The sequence below is a fragment of the Syngnathus typhle genome, linkage group LG18, assembly GCF_033458585.1.
Source record: "Syngnathus typhle isolate RoL2023-S1 ecotype Sweden linkage group LG18, RoL_Styp_1.0, whole genome shotgun sequence".
Lineage (NCBI taxonomy): Eukaryota > Metazoa > Chordata > Actinopteri > Syngnathiformes > Syngnathidae > Syngnathus > Syngnathus typhle.
In genome coordinates, this window is record NC_083755.1 from 2,335,425 (window position 1) to 2,341,970 (window position 6,546).

At 45.8% G+C, this 6,546-nt stretch overlaps 1 non-coding gene across 1 annotated transcript; it reads right to left on the bottom strand.

Annotated features, from left to right (window-relative positions):
* Nucleotides 1-5,704: 5,704 nt before the first annotated feature.
* Nucleotides 5,705-5,786, bottom strand: trnas-gcu (transfer RNA serine (anticodon GCU)). The gene has a single exon. It is a non-coding gene; the product is annotated as a tRNA-Ser (tRNA).
* Nucleotides 5,787-6,546: the final 760 nt, after the last annotated feature.

The window sequence follows — 6,546 nt, forward strand, 5'->3', positions numbered from 1 at the left end:
CCAGTCCCGACGGCGCGGATGCTACGGCCGCCACGGATCCAGCGGCCGACCCTCGACCCTGTCGGTCTTCGGAGGCGTGTGCAGGGCGGATGCCTCCCCGTTCCCCGAGTTTCCACCGAGCGCGGTTCTGTCCCTGAGTTGCCATAGTTTGCTTTTCTGTCCCTGAGTTGCCGCCGTTTGCGGCTCTGTTTCCCCCAGTCGCCGCCCGAATGCGGTTCGGTTCCCCAAGTCGCCGCCCGAGTGCGGTTCATGTCCCCCAAGTCGCCGCCCGAGTGCGGGTCATGTCCCCCAAGTCGCCGCCCGTGCGGTTCATGTCCCCCAAGTCGCCGCCCGAGTGCGGTTCATGTCCCCCAAGTCGCCGCCCGAGTGCGGTTCATGTCCCCCAAGCCGCCGCCCGAGTGCGGTTCATGTCCCCCGAGTGCGGTTCATGTCCCCCAAGTCGCCGCCCGAGTGCGGTTCATGTCCCCCAAGTCGCCGCCCGAGTGCGGTTCATGTCCCCCAAAGTGCTGCCAATTGCGCGTCAGGCCCCAGTGTGTGCCGCGAGTGTGGCCCTGGGCCCCTGACCTCCGCTGAGTGCAGTTCTGTTCCCCAAGTTCCTGCCGATTGCGCGTCAGGCCCCCAGTGTGTGCCGCGAGTGTGGCCCTGGGCCCCTGACCTCCGCTGAGTGCAGTTCTGTTCCCCAAGTTCCTGCCGATTGCGCGTCAGGCCCCCAGTGTGTGCCGCGAGTGTGGTCCTGGGCCCCTGACCTCCACTGAGTGCAGTTCTGTTCCCCAAGGTCCTGCCGATTGCGCGTCAGGCCCCCAGTGTGTGCCGCGAGTGTGGCCCTGGGCCCCTGACCTCCGCTGAGTGCAGTTCTGTCCCCCAAGTCGCCCCCGAGTGCGGCTCTCTGCCCCTAATTGCCGCCGCCCAAGTGCGGCTCTCTGCCCCTAGGCGCCGCCCCCCGAGTGCGGCTCTCTGCCCCTAGTCGCCGCCCCCCGAGTGCGGCTCTCTGAACTTGCTGAACTCTGTGTGCTTCTTCCTATATCGCCATATAAGTATATCATCTGCCGTTTTTTACGTTTACCAAAGCAGAAGCCTTTGCGCTTCCCCTTTCCCTTAGCGGTTTCTGCTACACTTGTGGGTAGGCCGAACCCCAAATAAAAAGAGCAAGGATGCAGACAGACTTTAGTGTAGTTTGGGCATTGTAACCTGTCTGTACTGCACTCCTTGCGCAAGCTACGACTCAATATTCTGCCTCACTTGTGGTTTGTCTGCTGATGCTTTTCTCTTAACATTTATACAGTCGGTGAATAAAAACCTGACAAATACCATTCTCCACTCTTGCCCCTCTTTACGTCCATAATTGAATTTCAGTCGATGGACTTTGTCGCTGCACATCTTTTTTTTTTTTAAATTCCAGTAATTCAATCCGCTTCTTGTGTGTATAAAATTTGAAGCGTCTTTTGCATTGCAGCTATGCGGTTTTGTCTGCAAGCTTGTTACCTCTTGACACCTTATCAGTCTCGTGCGTGCCCTGCACACGTGCATATAGCTATTTGTCGTGGCAATTGGACTGCTTCCACAACTAGCTTAGTTGTAGTTTCTTGTAGTTTCTTTTCAATCAGTTTCTCATCGTTTATCACAAGAATCTTAGTAATTTGAACAAAAATCAAAAAGTATGTTTTATTTTACTCAATTGTACGATTTAGAGAATCCATATGTAGTAAAGTATTGTATTACTACATATGATTTCATCTCCATTTAATTTGACACACCTTTCAAAACGCTTCTCAGTGTCCCATTGCACACATGTTTTGCGTGTGTAACTGGTTGTCTCAACCCGTGTTCCACATCCTAATCTTTCCTCCCTCAAGGTGTCAAACCATTCAAGATAAAGATAAAAAACAACAAAATAACCGCCAGTAAATTAATATAATAGTCAATTGTTGTTGTTTCTTAACTTTAACTAACTTAAACACCCTCTTATCCTCAAATGTAAAAACTTGTGTAGTCTTTACACAACCAATTGACTATTTCTTCTAAATTTAGCTTTGAAATGTTGTTATTTAATAATTTTGCTTCATCCAATTCCAGAAAGCAAGTTCTTTCCATCCCTCAAATTTTGTTTCATCAGGGCTAGGCATTAATGCAGTGTGGACCAGTTTCTGCCCACAAAAAAAATCTTGCCTTTCTTTTCTTCTTATTTTTACAAAATTGCTTTTGTTTTGCAGTGCAAATCAGATAGACTACAGTCTAGCAAATTCTTTTGTGCACCTACATTAGCCAATTTTAACACATAACACCGACAGCACACAGACAACACAAAAACTTACAGCAGAGACACAGCTCACAAACAAACAACGCTGCGCAAACGTCATCCTCTATTTTGATGTTTTGGTTATACTTTTGTTTTCTCATCAGTGCCTTTTATCCTTCATGCAAATATTGTCACATCTTCCTCAAGCATCACCCTGCGTCAAATATTCAAAGATTCTCTGAGAAACTCACACTTTCCCTGCTTCGCCCACAGCCACAGCACCCCTCGTGCGAGGGGGGCGCAGCATCAATGTTGATTGGTCACAGGCTGGCCATTTCCTGCAACAATCATGATGCTGGCCCACCGCCCACACGAGCATAGCACAGGCCCAAGCGCATAGCCCCGCCCCGCGACTACGCGCGAGCGCAGGCACGCTTCTCAGTCTCGCCCTCTCAAAGGGCAGGCCAACTTTGCTGTTGCCCCCTTCATCATGTTCACATTCAACATCGTCCACTGTCTTCTACACAACATTTGCTGTCTCTTATTCTCGTCCTATAAAGCCACCGTTCTAGTCACTTTCCAACCAACTTAAACACATCATCGTCTACTTCTCAATTTCCCTATTATTCCTCAACAGCCTCCTGAACAGTCTCCATTACTGATTTCTTCCATAGGACACACATCTCACTCGCACTCATACACACCCATTCATGAGGATCCTCTGCGCACATACACACACACCAGCACAAAAGGATGACGCACAGCATATAGAACACACATCGATCCCACTAACGCACCTTTTTGTTCGTGTTACTTTTCTGATTTATTCTCTATTTCACTTTTAAAAGCTATTTGTAATTATTTTCTATTTATTTAGCAAATTTTAACTTCGATGTTTCTTTATCTTACTTTATCCTTTTAACATTAATATCTCCTTATATTTAAGCTAATTTCTCCTTAATTTTGGCAGCCAGGTTCCCACTTCATTACATGGAAACCTGATCTGATTTGATTTTGGCCTAGTCATAGTGTTTCTGTTAATTTGTGCAGTCACGTGCCATGTGACCGTTTTCTCCGCAATTTCAGCATTTTATTGGAGGTTGCACAACTCCTCTTCCTCGGCCTCTAAAGCCTCCTTTAGACATTGCTCGCCCTCTCTGGCCTTTCTGTCCTCTGCCTGCATTTTGGTAAAAAGTGTCACTATCCTGGTCTACCAGAAAAGTGTGTTTTGAAGCTTTCATTTGTTTTCGTTTTTGTACTGCTTCTAGTTCTCCCTCAAATTTATATTTTTTAACGCATTTATCGAAATCTTTTTTTAATCGGTTGGGATCCTGGCTTTCAATTATTTTCCAGTCTTTGCATTTTAGTTCATGTCGTGGTAGGGACTTTCGCTTACTATTTAAGAGGAGCGCTCAAATGAGATCACTCTCAGTCAAACCGTTCACAAGCATACCACGCGCGTTTTTTAATAACAGAGGAGTCCGCCCCTCCTGCTGCGGAATTTAACTAACATAAAACGTTAGGGGGCTCCACATCCGCCCCTGCGGAATTTAACTGTTTCTAATTGTACTTGATAGGGTCTAAAATTCTCAAGTTTTTTTTTTTTTTTTAATAACAGAGGAGTCCGCCCCTCCTGCTGCGGAATTTAACTAGCTTGAAAGCTAGGGGGCTCCACATCCGCCCCTGCGGAATTTAACTGTTTCTATTTAGTAGAATTAATATTCCTACTCACGGTCTGCTGATTCTCTTCGTCGGAAGATCTCGTCAACCCTCCCGGTGTCCAGCCGGACCGATCGAGACAGTCCCGTCAGAGGGCTTTTGTTTACCTCGGCCAAGGATTGTCACCTGCGTCGAAGAGCCCGCTGGAACCGTTCAGGGCGTGTTGAGATCCCGGACGAGCCCCCAATTTCTGTCAGGTTTATTTCGCTGACTGAATAAGTGAACAGAAGAGCAACAGCAAACAAACCACAAGTGAGACAGAAATATTAAGTCTTTTCTCGCGAGGAGTGCAGTACAGATAGCTTGAGACAATCTCTACACACTGAATATCTGTAGGCACCCCTGCTCTTTTTATTTGAATTTGCCCTACCCACAGTGTGAGACATAACCACTAAAGGGGGGAGGAAAGCATGTGGGCTTTGTCTCGTAAGCAAAAATCACTAGGTGTTTACATACTGATAAGAACATCTGGGAAGAGGAGTTTGAGTGGACTGGATACAGGAGAAAAAACCTTTGACCTCTAGTTAAAACATAGCAAGGGAAGTTTTACGACATTGTGTAGGATGCAACAAGCTAAGTTATTTATTACTCGTTATATACATACATCCCATGGCTGTACACCTTGGGATAGCGTTAAAAAACCACTGCGCTTATCACCCTGCGGGTTTTATATATACAATCCACGCCCCTTTAACGTTCTCATGGCGCTCTCAACTACGTCCGCCTTACAACAACACACACAAACACACGCATACACACACACAAATACACACACACACACAAATACACACACGCAGCAGTGACTCTCCAATACACATCGATACCAAATGATCAGGCGTTGCTTTCCCGCCTTTTCCGGACAGTATAAAACCTTCTTACCTGGAGATGGAGGATGTTTTTACATCTGCTGAAGTGCCATGTGTACTGACCGCCATTAAACAACTCAAGATCTTGCCAATAAAGAACAAACCGTTACCCCACATCTTAGTTTTCCTGACCCAACAACGGACATCATCAACAACACGCAACAGCCGTTGATGGAATCGAACCCGCACTTTCTTAACTGTGAAGCAGACATGCTAACCAGTTCTCCACCGAGCCGCCAAAGAGTATAAATATTACGATATTGAGTTAAATACAAACCAGATTACAGATACAATGGAGCCTCGGTTTTCGACCACAATCCGTTCCAGAAGGCTGTTGGAGAACTGAATCGTTCAAATACCGAATCATGTTTTCCCATTACAAATAATGGAAAAAAAAAAATAATAATTTAAAAACCCCACCTTTTTAAAGTATTTTTTCATTTGTACATTTTTGTCCGATCGCGCAACTGCAGTGCCTAGCCTTATTGTGACAGAGCGGTCGCTAAAATTTAGAAAATATTTTTAAAGTCCTGATGTACTTTCCAAAATTTAAGTGGACCTCAGTGCGCAGGGAGCTTAATTTGGTCCGAGCGCTCACTGTTGCATTGCTTTAGGAGCGTCTTTGTGTTTTACTGGCTTTACTGATCCCACTTGCTTCCTTTAGAGGCATGATTAGAGTTGTTGCAATCCTCAGAGTAACGAGAATGTAATAACGAACAGAGTCAGTTGGCATGCGGGTCCTCTCATGAGGTTCGACAATCAAATTTCGTTCGACATCGGGAGCAAAAAATTCTCGAATTTATTCGTTCAAATATTGATTTGTTCGAGAACCGGGACGTTCGAAAGCCGAGGCTCCACTGTAAAACAATGTAACATTAACTTTCGACGAGGATGGGATTTGAACCCATGCGTGCAGAGCACAATGGATTAGCAATCCATCGCCTTAACCTCTCGGCCACCTCGTCTTGCTTATAGAGTGTTGACAACATGTTGTGCCGAGATACTTTGTGTGAAAATCCGACGAGTATGTGATATGAAATGCTGAGTGGAGAGCACAATGGAGTAGCAACCCATCGCCTAAATATCTCAGCGATCGCATCTCATGCATGAGTTGCATGGGCGACATGATATGGCATGTACGGGGTAGTATAAGCTACAAGGTAAAATAATATGATACTTTAGATGTGAAATGAAGAAGAGCTAAGCCACAAAAGAAGTGACACTGTCAGCAAAGAATTTTTTTTTTTCAATGTTGTCTCACCCCAAATCTTTGGGATCATCGGTTCTGCGCAGTTGGATAGTTCCACTAACATTTTAACATCAACATTCTTTCATGGTCTGCCTGGGTATCTCGGCTGATGATCCTAAAGAAAAGAACCTAAATTTCTTGTATGCTATGGCATGACTGTATAGCCTCCGGCCGTCATGACTACATTTTACCGTGGCACCATTGAGAGCGTCCTCTCCAGCTGTATTGCTGTTTGGGGTGGCGGCTGCACTGACTACAACGCTGATCACTCCTAGAATAAACAACCCTATCATCCCAGTTTGTTCCGTCCCTGGATCAAACCTGATACCCATCCGTCAGAAACAGCTCCAGAAATCAAAACACTCCACCAGAACCAAAACAATTCGAGCGACCCTGCTCAATATTAAATCATTAGTCAATAAATCACTTCTCATCAATGACCTCGTTACGAGTGATGAATTAGATATCATGTTTCT